Source organism: Vicia villosa, linkage group LG4, assembly GCF_029867415.1.
Source record: "Vicia villosa cultivar HV-30 ecotype Madison, WI linkage group LG4, Vvil1.0, whole genome shotgun sequence".
NCBI classification, from domain to species: Eukaryota; Viridiplantae; Streptophyta; class Magnoliopsida; order Fabales; family Fabaceae; genus Vicia; species Vicia villosa.
The window spans coordinates 137,702,497-137,721,967 of record NC_081183.1 but is presented as its reverse complement, the minus strand read 5'-3'; positions in this window follow the sequence as shown (position 1 = coordinate 137,721,967).

Here is a 19,471-nt window from a genome sequence, read left to right as displayed (position 1 = left end):
TAATTGCATTAATTAGAACTAATTAGAATTAGTTGAGTTTAATTAGGAGTAATTAGGATTTAATTGAATCAAGTTCATTGGGCTTTCCACGAATTGTTATTCCCACCCCTTATTCTGAGCCCAAAGCGCTATGCAATATAATTCAGTTCAATTGAGCTTACTTCAACACCCCCTGGCTAGGATAATTGTTTTTTGTTAACAAGTGCTTCTTTCCAAGTTCTACTTAATAAATCGATTTTGGTTCATATAATAAAAATCAATAAAAATACGTTTTAGATTGAATCTTATGTTTAGATAATTGTCATGATTTTTGTGGATTTTTGTGATTTGATTTACTATTTTTGATGAGCTATTTTGTTGAATATGTTCATAAGGTTTCATGTTTTGGTAGGTTTTACAAACTAATTTGATTAGGGGCCTTAGGTGTTGAATCGAATTGCCAATTTTTGTATAGTTTCAGTAGACTAACCCATGATGTTGTGTATAAAAAATGAGCTCCTAATTCTTTGTTTTGATTGGTATTTGGTTAGCGTTGTTTGACTCGATTAACATGCGTTTCTAATAGACAATTGTGACGTTTGTGCTCTCAAATTGAAATGCATTCATGCAATAATGTCGGTTCCTTTTTGTACATATGATTAGGGATGTTTAGAGGTCCTGAGACCTGGAATTGAAAATTTTAAATCATGTTTTCCCATTTTACTCGATTTTTCTTTCTCACATGTAAATACCTTGTTTTTGGTCGACAATCGCACCGTAACTTGTACAAATGACCCGTAATTTTGTGTGAAACTTCTTGGCATGATTTTGTGGTTGTTTAGGCATCTAGTATAGGCTATTTGCTACTGACTTGTACCATTTGATTGCATGTTTCTAACTTCATTCACGATTTGAAACCGTTTAGCTAGTATTGACCTAGTGTTGTCTAGTTTTGGTTAGAGTTTTGTATTGCTTCATGCTAATTGACTAATATAGATTAATATAGGATATTAGAACTAAATGAATGAGTTTGCTACTGACTTCAAGCTTAGACCATGTGTTCACTTGCTTTTTGCTTCGATTAAATGATGCTTGTTCGCTAATTGGTAAGTAACGATTCATGCGATACTTTGGTAACTTCTTGTGAATACTCTTGTGTGATACCGTGATGCTTTTGTATTTGATTTGGGACATTCAATCCCTTGTTTTGCTACTGACTTGGAGCTTCTTCCTCTTGTTTCCATGCTTAGCCTCTCATTTCTTACGTTGATTTTGATTACATCTTGCTATTGCTTGCCATGTTCCCTTAGACTCTTCCTTCTTTGCTAAGAGGAATTGAGATAGGATAGTTATCCTTGACCTTAGGGCCATTATAGACTAGAATAACTTAGATTAGAATTTAGGATTAGTTCCCTATTGCATTCTTTTTCTTTTTCAACTCTTTAAAACATTAATAAACGGAAGAGGCGAATCACATTAAGCAAGTGATAGAGAAATGAGTGGGATTCATTCCCTAATCTATTTCTCAATCACTTAGTGGCATAGAAACGAGTGGGATTCATTCCCTAATCTGTTTCTCGGTCACTACTTAATGGGAGAGAAACGAGTGGGATTCATTCCCTAATCTGTTTCTCAAACATTAATTAATGGGAGAGAAATGAGTGAGATTCATTCTCTAATCTGTTTCTCAAACATTACATAATGGGATGGAAGTGAGTGGGATTCATTCCCTAATCTGCTTCTCGATCATTATACATTTTATGTGATTCGAATCGTGAAGTAAAATCCCCTTAAAAAACACCAACCAAAAACGCTTTAAAACACATAACAATGGTTCAAATTCAAAACAAAGTAGAGAAAGTGGTGAGTGGCCCGGTATTGGGAACTGTTCATCACTCATCTACCCTAAAAGACACAAACCAATCTCTTTCTTCTTCTTAAGGGCACCGTTATCTCCGTTCCATTGCATCCTAGGCTGTCCCCTTGTGCAAGAACGCGAGCGTTAACTCCGCCCAACTAAAAAACACAAAAACAAACAGAAAATCTTTAGCCGAGCTACGGTAACTCTGATTCCTGAAAAGGATACGTAGGCAGCGGGGTAGGGCCCGTGCGAGTACAATTCTTTCTTTTCCCTACATTTTGCATTCATTCGCATATTTAGACATAGACATAGATATACACCCATTAGATAGAAACAAACATAGGTGGATACCATCGAGTACGATGGGCGTGAGGGGTGCTAGTACCTTCCCCTTGCGTAACCGACTCCCGTACCTTGATTCTCTGGTCGCAAGACCCTGTTCCTTCCTTTGCCAGGTTGTCTGATATTCCTTTCCCTTATGGGATAAATATATTGGTGGCGACTCTGTTCATTTTTCGCGAGCGTGCGACAGCTGGCGACTCTGCTGGGGATGTTGCTAGACCTGTTGCTGGTCCATCCTTAGTGAGTCGATCCTAGCCTATCCGTTTGTTTGTTTATTTACTGGGTGTGCTATGTTTTGTCTATACGTGCATTTATTTATTTTATGTATTTGTTTTATGTTTCGCATGTCCTGTTTATTTTCTGCTTGCATATCATGTTTATTTCTGTTTGCACGTCATGCATATGGATTATATTCTGTGTTCCTTGGGGTCTTCTGTTCTGTTTTGCAGGTTGGGTGGGATGTTTTATGAGGTAAAAGGCCCAATACCCAGGCCAGAGTGACACATAGGATACCTAGGATAGAGTGGATAGTCATGACGCCAACAGAATGTCAGGTTCTGTTGATTGCGATCATGAGACCCACGACCAGTCGAGGTTCAAATGAGATACCGTTGTTGGCATGTATTTGCGACAATGATGGTGTTTCAGGAGAACTGATAACGCTGGAAGCCATTGACCTACCTTGACCTAGATTCACCTGTGAGTGGGGTGGGATATACATGACAGGTACCGTTGGTGACTATTCTGTTTTGTTGGTGACTATTGGTTTTCCTGGTATTCGAAAAGGTGTCGGACCGTTGATCCTGTGACATTCGACCTGTATCAGTTATTCAGAGGATTGTACAGTGGTTACTAAGATTATATGGACCTTGATCCCATGCTTTTGCATTGCATAACATCATTGCTTTGTCCACTCCATTTATGAAAGATCCTAAAGTCTATTTCCAAAACAAAAAAAAAAAGAGAAAAGAAAAGAAAAGAAAGGATATGTAAAAGAAAAGGGAATAGAAAAGCAAAAAAGAAAAGAAAAGATATTCTATACAAAAAAAGAGAAGCTTTGATTCCAAAAAAGAAGAATGAAAGTGTGTGAAAAGACTTTAGGATCTCTCATAAATGAAACATGCATTCATACTATCATGCATATCATGGTTCTTTCAAAGACTTATGGGACCATTTCTATCCAGATTTCAAGATCAACAACAGATTTGACTTCTCACCGTCACAACTCCAAGATCAACTATGGAACAACTCCGTGAGGAAATGGATGAGATGAAGGAACAAATGGGTCATCTTATGTTGGAGATGCGAGACTTGGTCCGTAATCAGGATGCACTAAAAGAGGAGAATAGTCAGTTGAAGACTCAATTGAGCTTGGTCATGGAAGTTCTGAAGACGGTATTAAGGAAGGAAGGTGATGTTGTTCCTGCTGCTGCAACAGAAGTTGTTGATTCCTTCTTCCCAATAGGATTCCTTTCCACTCATGGAATGCCTCAGGGAGCTTTCCCTCAATTTCAAGTGCCATTACCTCCACATCAATCTGTTCATGTCCCTAGAATGAATCAAGGGGGCCAAATGCGTGGGAAAAAGCCTAAGATACCTCAGAGAGTTCTCAATCCTATCCCGTTGCCTTATGCTCAGTTACTTCCTCGCTTGCTGGAACTTCAGTTGATTGAGCTACGAGATTTGGCTACGCCTGAAAAGCTTCCTCCCAACTTTGATGTCAATGCTCGATGCGAGTTCCATTCTGGGGCACCTGGCCATGACATTGAGAATTGTAAGGCGATGAAACATCAAGTTCAAGATCTCATTGATTCAAAAGTGATTTTGTTCACCCCCGAGGGTATGATTGTTCAAGGAAACAGGGTTCCACATGTGGTGGAAAGAAAGGATGATTCATACTTCTATGTCAGATCTACTTCAAATCAGAAGCATAATGCACCATCTTGGGTTCCAGGTTTCCCACCTCATCATTCTCCATTTGTTTCACAGCCAGATCAAAAGAGGAAGACACCTGAACAGATTGTGTATCATCACCAGCAACAGGGTCCACAAATGCCGAGGAGACCGCCAAGAAGAATTGACCCGATTCCTATGACCTATAGTCAATTGCTTTCTCATTTACTCAAGGATTCTTTGGTCCAACTAAGAGAGTTTAAGCCCCCTCCAACACCGATTCCTCAAGGATATGACTTAAATGCAAAGTGTGAGTACCATTCTGGGACATCTGGACATTCAACTGAGGATTGTAATGTTTTGAAATACAAAGTCCAAGATCTCATTGACTCCAAAGCAATATCATTCACTCCAAATGGCCTGCGCATAAAACGAAGAGTTCATGCATAAGTGAATGCCCGTATTCCAGAAAGTATCACAAAAAAAAGGAACAATAAGCCCAGAAGGAGTCAAGTTTCCTCAACTATGGCAATCATCATTTCATTTCTGCATTCTCATTTCAAGTATTTCCTGTTTTGTAGAAGGCTACTTCCTTGTTCGAACTCGTTGGTATGATAATAATGAAAGCACCACAAATTCTCGAGCAACTTTGTCAGAATCTTCTTTCCAAGAGGTAATCAAGAATTTCCTGTAGAAGCGCCTCTCATTCTCAAGGTTCTTGTGCTCAGTTGTATCTGTGGAGGTTGGTGTTTCAAGTTGGTGTTTGAGTTCTCTTTGCAACAAATACCTTCTCTAAGTTTGGTGATTACGCAAGGTTCCTCCATGTTTGATGGCAAATACTTCTACAACATCTATGCTTGGGGCTCCCGCACGAGGGATAAGCAAGACGTACTCTTATCTTGAGCATTGCATCACTCGCATTGCTCGAATCCCTAAAGCATTACAAATTCTTGGGTGACTTCATCAGAATCTTCTTCCGTGTGATAATCAAGAGTGTTCTTCACAATGCTTCTCATTCTCAAGGTTTTACTTCATATATCAGTTGCCTTTTCTCAGGACCTCCTTCTCAGTGGCCTTGCTAGTTAACAGAGAGAAAAATATAAGAAACAAATTGATGGCCTTATGCCCAGTTGCGTCCTCGTTTGTCAGAATTTCAATTGGTTAAGATTCGTGTTTTGGGTCTTCTTCACCACAAGTTCTCAGTTTGATGACCATGCAAGGTTCCTCCACTTTTGATAATGAATACTTCTACAACATCTATGCTTGGGGCTCCCGCACGAGGGATAAGCAAGACGTACTCTTATCTTGAGCATTGCATCACTCGCATTGCTCGAATCCCTAAAGCAAGGCAAAAGTTTACAACTCATGGGTGACTTTGTTGGAGTTCTCTTTTGAAGTAATCTGAAGTATTTGGAAGGAACTGTAGAAAGTATTCAAGCTCAACAAGTCCAGACGGAGTCAAGTCTCCTCAACAACGACACCCATTTAGTTTCTTACTGCATTCTCATTGTAATTTTTCATTTGTGTGTTTAAGCATCAATGGCATGTAAAAACTTGTTAATTCCTGAATGAAAATCATAATACATTGTCTATGTTTGTCTTGAAGTAATCCATTCGTTATCACTCATAAAATGTTTTGGCATTACGATACCAACTTTATTAATTGCTTGCTTATGCAAAAAGCTGAGGGAGAATGATGAAAAATAAAAACGCAAAAATCTCTAATCATGTGTTTTTGAATAAAAAACCCTACTGAGGATGTACAGGCATTGTTTCAAATCCCCAAACACCGGAGATATAAGGGAGATAGACCCTCGTTAACCCCTTGAGCCTTGGAGAAGGAGTTTCTTTTCTAATCATAAAAACCCTTATTTTAACCTTGGGGCAGGGTAGCGTTCGTTTAACTTGATTGAGTGTTCAAAACTCACCAAAAGGGTGTGCATCTAAGGATACAACAATGGTTATCTTTCCAAAGGTTGAGGAATATCAAAACCGTAATGATTATCCTTATTCCATCAAGAGACCAAGAGATGACGATACCACAATGGTAATCCTTCATCAAATCAGAGAATGAGGCAGTCACAATATTTCAAACGAACCAAAAGTAACGCAACATCACACGACTTGTTCAAAAAAGAAGGTGAATAAAAAAAAAGAAAGCCCGCTAAGTCAAAAACTTGAAATAAGTGACTTAGGCAAAAGTTAGGGCATCCCGCTGGACTCCAAAATAAAATTCAAGAGAATTTGTCCAGGCAAAAGTTAGGGAAAGCAAAAGCGAAAAACAAGGATTACAAAATAAAGATCCTCATCAAAAGAACAAAGTTGTGTGATCAGACACCAAAAAGAAACTGAGTGACTGCCATGTCCGGAAAAAAAAACCTCATTGATTCCTCAACCATCCCAAATTCCTTGTGAGGAATGAACACTCGTGTCGAGTTAATTGAACTTAGGAATGGAGAACATCACGAAGGGGGTGGGTACAAATAATTTTGAGCCTAAAAATCCTTTGTTTTCTAAAAACCGTGAACCCGGCCAAATTACAACCCTTAAAAGTCCTAATTGAAGTAGGGTTTATCTTGAAAGCGCACCCCGAAGAGATAGCGTTTAACTGACTCCCAATGAAGCGAGACTCATATCCATGTTGGTATCGTATGCTTGCTTTATCTTCCATATGAAAAAATCGAGGTTGTGTCAACTAGTGATTCAGTCACAAGAGGTCGCAACCTCATTTCAATAAAAAGTTTCGTTAAACTTCAAGACTAACATAGGCTTTGCATTAGAATCATCATTCTTAGAATTAACATTCTTTTGCATACAAACATCTGCTTAAACATCAAAGAAGTTTCAGGATGAGAATCAGTGAGCAACTTGATCATGTCAAAGCACAAGAGACTTGAGAACTCCGTGGAGTAAAAAGCTAATCGTTTCAGAGACTGATTATCAAGGGGCAAGTTATCCAAAGAACCCCGTTGGGCATGCACAGTTAATGCTTTCCTTGATTACCTTGAAGGGAAGAGTTTGAAGACTCCGTTGAGCGTGGTAAAGTTGTTTCCATGTTTGTTTAAACTTCAAAACAATGAAGGCCTAAGGATTCTAGTAGGATGTACCCAATCAGGGGCAATTGAGTCGAGGTTTGACCTCTCAAATTTAGCATACCAGGGGCAATTGAATCGAAGTTTGATCTCTCAAATTCAGTATATCTGGGGCAATCATGTCGATAAATCTCTTCAAGCTTTGATCAATCTGGGGCAATCACGTCGAGGAATCTCTCAAATTCAACCAATCTGGGGCAGTTACGTCGAGATTTGACAAATCTCTCCAAGGATCCACTGGGGCAATTTCCTTCATGGGTCATGAAACTTGGGGCACGATCTTCTGAGTTTTATTGTCCTCTCCCAAATCATAGGAGTTTATTTCTCCTAGAACCTTGGTCTCTCCCCAAGCATGGAGTTTATTTCTCCCGAGAGTTTGTTCCATTCCTCAAGTATAGGAGTTTATTTCTCCTAGGAGTCGTTCTACTTCCCTAATCAAAGCTCCTTATTTGGATCTCTCATCCCCAACATGGTGAATCGAGGGGATCTCCTCAAACTGAAAATCCTCCAAGCAGTGGCACATGGTGAGAAGTCAGAAATCATCCTTCAAGTCAAAGAAAAGTGCATCTTACAAATCAAAGTCCAATATCTATTGGCACCTCCACATGGTCCTTAACACTAAGGGGATTCTCCCTGGTGTTTACCTCACTAATGCCTTTATTTGGCACTCTGCATATAGTATTCACTGCATATAGCATTGCATCCTCAAAAGCGTAGCATATCCATCAAAATGGAGCATTACGCCATAGAAAAATTCAAACATGCATAACAAAGCATAAGCCAGATAATACAAATCCGCACCCAGTCAAGACAATAATACATCCCCACACAAAAAGTTGTCCTTACAAATTCCGATTGATGTCTGCTACTACATTTCAAATCTCTTCCAATCACGGTGCCGATGCGAGGTATCTTCAATCTCTGATGAGTGTCTGACACAATGTCTTCTTTTGTCCCTCGATGTCGATTCGATGTTGAGTCATAAGATCGCCACGAGATCTTATTCCTTTCCAAAGTGTGGAAAATCGCACGAGATTTTCTTTCGATGTTGAGTCATAAGATCGCCACGAGATCTTATTCCTTTCCAAAGTGTGGAAAATCGCACGAGATTTTCTTTCGATGTTGAGTCATAAGATCGCCACGAGATCTTATTCCTTTCCAAAGTGTGGAAAATCGCACGAGATCTTCTTTCGATGTTGAGTCATAAGATCGCCACGAGATCTTATTCCCTTTTCTTTTGTTGACGAGTTGATCGCCACGAGATCTTCTTTCGATGTTGAGTCATAAGATCGCCACGAGATCTTATTCCCTTTTCTTCTGTTGACGAGTTGATCGCCACGAGATCTTCTTTCGATGTTGAGTCATAGATCGCCACGAGATCTTATTCCCTTTCCTTCTGTTGACGAGTTGATCGCCACGAGATCTTCTTTCGATGTTGAGTCATAAGATCGCCACGAGATCCTATTCCCTTTTCTTCTGTTGACAAGTTGATCGCCACGAGATCTTCTTTCGATGTTGAGTCATAGATCGCCACGAGATCTTATTCCTTTCAGTCCTGACGTTGAGTCGTAAATCGCACGAGGTCTTTTTCTTTCGATCATTGTTTCATACAACCATTCTCTTTGAAAACCCCGGGTCGGCACCGCTACCACGTTATGAGCTATCTCCATTCAAACCCATTACCCACTGTAAATTCTTCCACCAGGAAAAACAAAAATCTCTTTCCCCAGCAGATATCAAAACAAAAAGAAAAATAAGGATAACACTTACACCATCTTCTCTTCAGGACAAATTTTTGGTACTTTGATATTTAATCGTCTTCTACCTTCAATGTTCGAAGGGCTAGCGCCAATCTCACCTTCAGGTTTAAGACGATTAAATAGAGGCAGCTGTCATACCCCAAATTTGTCCTACCCTTTAATTTCCAACTGGCTTAGACTTTTGCATCTCATTTGCATATATCCATTAGGGCATTAACATAACTCATGCATCATTAATATCTAAAAGCATGTGATCAAAGGTTATAAAGCAAGTTGAGTTCCACTTGGATCTCGGTACAAGGCATTTGGTCATCATGAACTCCATTGAACTCAGGGCTTCTCAAGAGATCAGATATTTAGGTGGTTCATCAAGGATTCAGATAAATTTGCTTGAAATTAATACTTTGATTCTTTCTCAAATAAATAAAGTCGTGAAGTTGTCTCTCAAATAAAGGAATTAGAAGTTTTGGGTATGTGCTCATTGAGGCCCATTAAATGGAGATGGAATTTAAGTTCTATTCTTTCGGTTACTTGGTGCGTGTCATGCAAGTTTGATATGGATTAGAAGATTGAATTGAAGCCAATGTTCCTTTGAGAAGTGAAGTCGAATTCGGATTCATTAGCACTTTAAAGTAGAATTTGTGTTTTCATTTGTTAAATGAATCAAAGTTCTCAAGCATACAAGGTTGGAAGATAAAGTGGAAGGAATTTGGAATATTTGCAAAAGCTTTATTACTTGAAGTTCAACATTCGATTCAAGCTCATTCAAGTATTGTCCAAAGGTTCTCATTCATTACAAAAAGCCCACGCAAATTTCATTACAAAAATCATACAAAAAGAATACACCATTCAATGCCCTTTTACAAAGTTCTGTCACATTACACTTTCAATCATGTCCAAAAATCCAAATTTTATTAAGAAACCATTACATTACACATTCCATTGAAAATTACAAAAATAATAATGATTGTTGGACCAAGTCAGCACCCTATCCTAAACCCTATCTTGTTTCTAAGTCAGCTTCATTTTGCTTCCAACAAGCCATTTCGCTTCATCTTCATAACTTCCAAAAGTACCATATGCCAACCCGCGATATTCCATCAAACCAAATTGCATCGTTAAGCCAGAACCTGCTATACGTGATCTGCATCATTACAAAATTAGTTCCAAAAAAAAGAGTAACAAGGCCACCATTAATTCAATACCTCTACACCAAACACTTCTAATCATCCTATCACCTGCAGCAGTAAACATACAAAAAAAACCAGCCCTGCATTCAAAGAAAAACCAAAGCAAAGATGCATACATATAAACCATACACCTACACACCAATACAATTCAAACAACCTGCAGCAAAACCAGAATCCAAAAACAGTTCACACTAACCCCTAAAAAGTTTGATAACCAATCCTTTTTTTACATGCATAAGGGAGCCTTTCCCAAACATTTAACCATCACATAACAGTCCCTGCAACACATAAAAATCAGCAGCCACTCACAAAACCTATACTTACATAACCCCTAAACCTTTCTAACTTTCAAATCCCACACCTCGTTCAAACTTCCCTTAACCAACAAAGCTGCAGCTAACTTCAATTTCTAACCCTCACACTCTTAACAGAATTTCAAACTAACTAATTCCCAGATCCACATAACAGAATTTCTTAACAGCTATCATCTAACGACCTTTAACAAACTCCTAACTGTTAGACGCTGGCCTATAGATCTAGAGGGGGGGTGAATAGATCTCACTAAGTTTTTACAGATTTTTCTACAGACTCGAGCGAAAGCGGTTCTGAATCGACTTGCGTCTATTCTGGACCGCTATTGCAAAGGTCGTATGTGTTTCAAAACCAAAAAGTAAGTGGAATTGATGGTGAAGTAATATGATAGCTAACCAATACGTTTAACAACTGAAATCCAATTAACTTCTAGATTGACAACTTTGATTTGCAATGCAGTAAGATTGGATAAAGCAAAAACACAAACACTTGGTGATAGGTTCAATTTGATAGTGATTCAAGTTGTGGTGAATTGTGATGTTTGTGCAGAACTTTAATTCACAATTTTAACACTTGAATCGTTGATCAATTTTGCACTTATTACTTATAACCAATTATGAACAGAAAGTAAAAGAGAAAGTAAAAGCGACAAGAACACGATATTTGTTTAGGCAGTTCGTCGATCGTCCTCGCTACGACTACGTCTGCCCCCAATTCCAAATTGAAATTGGGTAATCTTTCATTAATGTTGAAAGTAGTATATACAAAGAAGATAACAAAGCGATAAACGATAAACCAATTATGTCGATCCTTTGAATCTTCTTCCCCCTTAATCTTGAGCCAGATCAAGGTTATCCAAGAGCTTCACTTTGATTCCCTTCTGCAGTGTCTTGATTCCTTGAACTCCCCGTTCCTCAATCGTTACACTCAGCCGAATCCTCAATGAACGCCTCTTGATAAAAACCCCCAAGAACCACCCGTCGTGGAGGACAAAACCCGCAGATTTTATTCACCAACAAACCCCACAAACCTTCACCCACTAGGAATCTTCAATTCCGTTCCATGGACGTTATCGAACTCATCACTAACCCGCAACGCAAGAATGATTATGTGTAATTGTGTTGGAGATGATGAAGAACGAAGATGAGAAGCGTTTGTGTATCTTTCAGTCGTTGGTGTTTCTTGAATAATTACCCTTGAACAATATATATGATTGCATAACAGTTAGAAACAAGAAAAACTGATTTTTGAACTTTCTTGATCAGTTAGGTTGACCACTTGTAGTGCTTAGGTCGACCTAACAGAGCTTGCAGAATTTTGCTCCCAGTTAGGTCGACCTGTTGAAGGAGTAGGTCGACCAGAATCCTCTTCTGATGCATTATGGGGACATTTTCACAGATTAGGTCGACCTAGTTGCCATGTAGGTCGACCTAGCAGACTGATATGAAGATTTCTTCATTTTGAGTCGACCTAAATGGTCTGTGAGTCGACCTAGCAGAGGTATATGGATTTTCCTTCATTTTAGGTCGACCTAGGTTGACAGTAGGTCGACCTAACTGCTGATTTTCTGCATTTTTCATGTCCAGCTTGTGTTGAGTCGACTTATATGCATAGTGGATCACCTTGTGCTTTCATGAGTGATCAAATGCTTTGCTTTTCTGATTCCTCCTTGTTGTTTGAATGCTCATTTGAGTTTGCCATAAATCAAAAACATCTTTGAGTGTAATCTTGTACTCACACTAACAACCTAGTTACGAAGTTAGTTACAAACGTAACAGAATCACAACAGAAACCGAACTAACAGTTACAAACCCTATCACTCTAACAGATTGAAACAGAGCTATAACAGAAAAATCAGAGTAACTCACCTCAGAAGAGAAGGGTAACAAACTTCTGATGGAACCTTCTCCATACTCTTGAATCTTCACCATCTTCAACTTCAATTCCCTTCAATCTTCTCTTTCTCATCATCACCATCACTATTACTTTCCTTCAATTTTCACACACGCACTCAATCTCTAACCTGGCTCTCATCATCTTCTTCATGATCAACCTTCAGTAACGTTCATTCTTGAATCATCGTAACTCCATTACCGCGACACGCGATACGCAGCAATACACAGTAACTTGCATCAATCGGTATCACATCATCATTGCAACGCATTGTCAACCTTCATAACGACAACGAGGAATTCTCCGACTTTCATCACACAATAACGCATCAATATCATCTTTGCGATGAAGTCTCGGTGCAACAATAACCACAACACTGCATCGTCAACAAGACGCGTACACGAATTATTCAGAAAGAAATGAAGAAGGAAGAGTGAGAGAAAGAGATCGGAGTCCAATACCTTTCAAGCCTCTGGTTCCTTTCGAGGATATGGCACAAATGGAGAGCCGTCGGAAAGACTCCGACCGGGATCTGAGACCAAGATTTGGCATCGGAGATGAACGGAGACGAGCGATTGAGGGTGTCGAACGAATCAGGGACGAGCAGAGAGATGTGAGGATAAGAGATCGTGGCCGGACAACTCACGGCGGTGATCAAAACCTTTCGCCGGAGAAGAGGAAGTATGAGGTCGGCGAGTTGCATCGTGAACGAAGAAGGAGGGAGTCGTGTTTGAAAGAAGGTGAACGGTCATTTTAACCCTAATCCCCTTTTGTTCCTAATCCTTGTTAATATGAGTAATTGCATTAATTAGAACTAATTAGAATTAGTTGAGTTTAATTAGGAGTAATTAGGATTTAATTGAATCAAGTTCATTGGGCTTTCCACGAATTGTTATTCCCACCCCTTATTCTGAGCCCAAAGCGCTATGCAATATAATTCAGTTCAATTGAGCTTACTTCAACACCCCCTGGCTAGGATAATTGTTTTTTGTTAACAAGTGCTTCTTTCCAAGTTCTACTTAATAAATCGATTTTGGTTCATATAATAAAAATCAATAAAAATACGTTTTAGATTGAATCTTATGTTTAGATAATTGTCATGATTTTTGTGGATTTTTGTGATTTGATTTACTATTTTTGATGAGCTATTTTGTTGAATATGTTCATAAGGTTTCATGTTTTGGTAGGTTTTACAAACTAATTTGATTAGGGGCCTTAGGTGTTGAATCGAATTGCCAATTTTTGTATAGTTTCAGTAGACTAACCCATGATGTTGTGTATAAAAAATGAGCTCCTAATTCTTTGTTTTGATTGGTATTTGGTTAGCGTTGTTTGACTCGATTAACATGCGTTTCTAATAGACAATTGTGACGTTTGTGCTCTCAAATTGAAATGCATTCATGCAATAATGTCGGTTCCTTTTTGTACATATGATTAGGGATGTTTAGAGGTCCTGAGACCTGGAATTGAAAATTTTAAATCATGTTTTCCCATTTTACTCGATTTTTCTTTCTCACATGTAAATACCTTGTTTTTGGTCGACAATCGCACCGTAACTTGTACAAATGACCCGTAATTTTGTGTGAAACTTCTTGGCATGATTTTGTGGTTGTTTAGGCATCTAGTATAGGCTATTTGCTACTGACTTGTACCATTTGATTGCATGTTTCTAACTTCATTCACGATTTGAAACCGTTTAGCTAGTATTGACCTAGTGTTGTCTAGTTTTGGTTAGAGTTTTGTATTGCTTCATGCTAATTGACTAATATAGATTAATATAGGATATTAGAACTAAATGAATGAGTTTGCTACTGACTTCAAGCTTAGACCATGTGTTCACTTGCTTTTTGCTTCGATTAAATGATGCTTGTTCGCTAATTGGTAAGTAACGATTCATGCGATACTTTGGTAACTTCTTGTGAATACTCTTGTGTGATACCGTGATGCTTTTGTATTTGATTTGGGACATTCAATCCCTTGTTTTGCTACTGACTTGGAGCTTCTTCCTCTTGTTTCCATGCTTAGCCTCTCATTTCTTACGTTGATTTTGATTACATCTTGCTATTGCTTGCCATGTTCCCTTAGACTCTTCCTTCTTTGCTAAGAGGAATTGAGATAGGATAGTTATCCTTGACCTTAGGGCCATTATAGACTAGAATAACTTAGATTAGAATTTAGGATTAGTTCCCTATTGCATTCTTTTTCTTTTTCAACTCTTTAAAACATTAATAAACGGAAGAGGCGAATCACATTAAGCAAGTGATAGAGAAATGAGTGGGATTCATTCCCTAATCTATTTCTCAATCACTTAGTGGCATAGAAACGAGTGGGATTCATTCCCTAATCTGTTTCTCGGTCACTACTTAATGGGAGAGAAACGAGTGGGATTCATTCCCTAATCTGTTTCTCAAACATTAATTAATGGGAGAGAAATGAGTGAGATTCATTCTCTAATCTGTTTCTCAAACATTACATAATGGGATGGAAGTGAGTGGGATTCATTCCCTAATCTGCTTCTCGATCATTATACATTTTATGTGATTCGAATCGTGAAGTAAAATCCCCTTAAAAAACACCAACCAAAAACGCTTTAAAACACATAACAATGGTTCAAATTCAAAACAAAGTAGAGAAAGTGGTGAGTGGCCCGGTATTGGGAACTGTTCATCACTCATCTACCCTAAAAGACACAAACCAATCTCTTTCTTCTTCTTAAGGGCACCGTTATCTCCGTTCCATTGCATCCTAGGCTGTCCCCTTGTGCAAGAACGCGAGCGTTAACTCCGCCCAACTAAAAAACACAAAAACAAACAGAAAATCTTTAGCCGAGCTACGGTAACTCTGATTCCTGAAAAGGATACGTAGGCAGCGGGGTAGGGCCCGTGCGAGTACAATTCTTTCTTTTCCCTACATTTTGCATTCATTCGCATATTTAGACATAGACATAGATATACACCCATTAGATAGAAACAAACATAGGTGGATACCATCGAGTACGATGGGCGTGAGGGGTGCTAGTACCTTCCCCTTGCGTAACCGACTCCCGTACCTTGATTCTCTGGTCGCAAGACCCTGTTCCTTCCTTTGCCAGGTTGTCTGATATTCCTTTCCCTTATGGGATAAATATATTGGTGGCGACTCTGTTCATTTTTCGCGAGCGTGCGACAGGCACTAGATGGGTTTTTCGTAACAAACTTGATGAAAACGGCGTTATTACTAGAAACAAAGCTAGATTAGTTGCCCAAGGTTACAATCAAGAGGAAGGTATTGATTATGAAGAGACATACGCTCCTGTAGCACGTCTCGAAGTTATTCGCCTCTTACTTGCCTATGCGTGTTCTAAAGACTTCAAACTATTCCAAATGGATGTTAAAAGTGCCTTTCTAAATGGCTATATAAATGAAGAAGTCTATGTTGCTCAGCCACCCGGCTTTGAGAATTACATGTATCCAACTCATGTTTATAAGCTGAAACGTGCTCTATACGGTCTTAAACAAGCCCCTCGGGCTTGGTACGAACGTTTGAGCAAATTTCTTCTTAGTCAAGGGTACTCTAGGGGTAAAGTTGACACTACTCTCTTTATTAAAAGAAAAGATAAAGATGTACTCTTAGTCCAAGTGTATGTAGATGATATTATATTTGGGTCGACTAATGCAAAACTTGTCAAAGATTTTTCTAAGCTTATGCAGAGTGAATTTGAGATGAGTCTCATGGGTGAGCTAAATTTATTCCTTGGCCTACAAATCAAGCAACTCAGTCATGGAACGTTTGTAAGTCAAACTAAATACTGTACAGAGCTGCTCAAAAGATTTGGAATGAGTGAAATGAAGGAGATTGACACACCTATGGCAACAAATACTAACCTAGACAAAGATGAGAAAGGTAAAGAGGTTGATGTGAAATTGTACCGAGGTATGATAGGTTCACTATTGTATCTTACTGCCTCAAGACCAGACATTATGTTTAGTGTGTGTATGTGTGCAAGATATCAATCTTGTCCAAAAGAATCTCACTTAAAAGCTGTCAAAAGAATTCTGCGATATTTACGTGGAACTACTACATATGGCCTATGGTATCCAAAGGGAAATGAGTGCTACTTGGTAGGATTCTCCGACTCAGATTTTGCTGGCTGCAAATCCGATAGAAAAAGCACCAGTGGAACATGTCATCTATTCTCAAATTCATTGATAAGTTGGCATAGCAAGAAACAAGTATCGGTTGCATTATCTACTGCTGAGGCAGAATATGTAGCTGTCGGGAGCTGCTGTGCGCAGATATTATGGCTCAAGCAACAACTTCTTGACTTTGGTATTAAGCTTGATCGTATACCTATCATGTGCGACAACACAAGTGCCATAAACTTGAGTAAGAATCCTGTCTTACACTCACGAACCAAGCATATTGAAATAAGGCATCACTTCCTAAGAGATCATGTAGAGAAAGGAGACGTTATATTTGAACATATAGAGAGCAAGAAGCAACTAGCTGACATCTTCACCAAACCTCTAGCAACGGAGCAATACTTCAACATTCGTCGGGAATTAGGGATACTCGATATCTCTAATTTGGGCTAATTACGTTTGTTTTCTCTTAAAGTTATTCCATTACTTTATATCTATATATTGGTTATTCTCAAGCTAACATTTCTCTTAGTGTAAAGGTAGTTCATTATCAAGCCAGGCATCATTCCACATTGACTAAAGGCTTCCACTAAACGGCGACACCTACATATTGAGAAGGCGGTAACATGATTGTTGTTCACTTCCAAAAATATCATTGATGCTATAACATGCTATCAATTAACATGCTTATAGTGACTTCATACATATATATCTCTTGCTCATGTATGTGTTTCATCTTTAATCATAACATATCATATTCTAAACATACAAGCAAGTAACTAGACATAAACACATCTCATATAGAGCATTTTCATAATTTTTGGGAATTTAGGTCGACCTAATCTGCCTCTGAGTCGACCTACACAAGTCATTTTTCAGCATACAAACTAAAATGCCCAGTTACGTCGACCTACCCTTCTTTTAGGTCGACCTAATCTGCATTTTTTTTAAAGGCTTGTCTGTTAGGTCGACCCAGCCCTAAATTAGGTCGACCTACTGCTATAAAATTTTGAGAAGTGGCAGATGAAACGAAAAATTGTTAAGCAATATACCTATGATCCAAATCTTGTCAAAAATATGCATATCCCCGATGTCGCTGATCTGATTGAACATCAAAATATTCATCCCTTAGTGCAATGTGATACTCCGTACTGTGAAAATACTGTCAGGGCTTTCTATGCAGGCTTTACAAAAGGGGATGGTTGTAATTTCCGATTCAAAATGGGCTCAAGGTCGCATGTTGTTGACAAACGGGCTTGGATTAGCATCTTTGGTCTCAAAATTGTAGGTGATGAATTCTGTATGGAAGACGTGGATGTATCGGGAAACTATGACCATGTGGCCTACATGAAATCCATCCTCAAAGACCCTTCCGTCTTTGACAAACCAAATGAAACAATAACAGCCGGTCATATCATCTCATCATATCATTGCATTTCATCTCATTATCATTATGTTCAATTGCTATATGTTGTCGTACTTTGCTTTTTTGTTATTCTCTTGGATTATTATGTATGTTAAAGTATACCTTTAAACATGTTTGGTTCTTATGTTATAACTATCTACCTTTTATCTATTATACTATGAATGCTAGCGTTTTATCTATGTTTCTCTCGTTACTCTCCTCTTCTATTTCGTTCTATCTCTTTTGATGTTGTCAAAGGGGGAGATAGATGCTGGGTGTACGGGGGAGCTCAGCTGAGTGTACGGGGGAGCTCAGTATGCAGCCACTTAAGCTTACGCATACAAGTCCGGAGGAGCTTTTACCACTTATTGCCAAAGCTTCTACTACCGGTTTGCCATCATCAAAAAGGGGGAGTATGTGAATACAAGATCACACTCACAAAGATGTTTTTGATTCATGGCAAACTCAACAAGCATACAAGCAACAACGCACAAGCAGAAGAACTCAAAGAAAAGCAAGCATTGGTCACTCATGACAGAGCAGGTCGACCTACTATGCATATAGGTCGACTCAATACAAGTAAAACAAGAGGAACTCAGAAAAACAGCAGTCAGGTCGACCTACTCCCAACCCAGGTCGACCTAAAATGGAGAAATTTACATATCATTCTGCTAGGTCGACCTACACAACAACTAGGTCGACCTAAACTGAAGAAAGGTCCCCAAAACGTATCTGAAGTGGATTCTGGTCGACCTACTTCTTTAACAGGTCGACCCAACTGGGAACAAATGTTATTCAAAGGATATGCATCTCTGTTAGGTCGACCTAAGCACTACAAGAGGTCGACATATCTGATCAAAAATGCCAAAATTTCTGGTTTTCTTTGCTCCAAGTGATAAGCTCTCATATATATTGTCCAAGGTTCATTATTGCTTCTTAACACCAACAACTGAAAGATACACAAAGGCTTCTCATCTTCGTTCTTCATCATCTCCAACACAATTACACATAATCATTCTTGTGTTGAGGGTTAGTGATCGAGTTCGATAACGTCCATGGAACGGAATTGAAGATTCCTAGTGGGTGAAGATTTGTGGGGTTTTTGGTGAATAAAATCTGAGGGTTTTGTCCTCCAAGATTGGTGAATTTTGGGGGTTTTTATCAAGAGGCTTCATCAAGGATCCAGCTGAGTGTGAAGATTGTAGAACAAGGGTTCAAGCAATTCAAGACACTGCAGAAAGGGATCAAAGTGAAGCTCTTGGAAGACCTTAATCTGGCTCAAGATTAAGGGGGAAGAAGATTCAAAGGATCGACAAATTCGGTTTATTGTTTATCGCTTTGTTATCTTCTTTGTATAAACTGCTTTCAACATTAATGGAAGATTTCCCAATTTCAATTGGGAATTGGGGGCAGACGTAGTCGTAGCGAAGACGATCGACGAACTGCCTAAACAAATATCGTGTTCTTGTCGCTTTTATCTTTTCATTTACGTTCTGTTCATATTTGGTTATAATTGCAAATTGATCAACGATTCGAGTGTTAAAATTGTGAATTAAGGACTTGCATAAACATCACAATTCATCACACATTGAATCACCATCAATTTGATCATTATCACCAAGT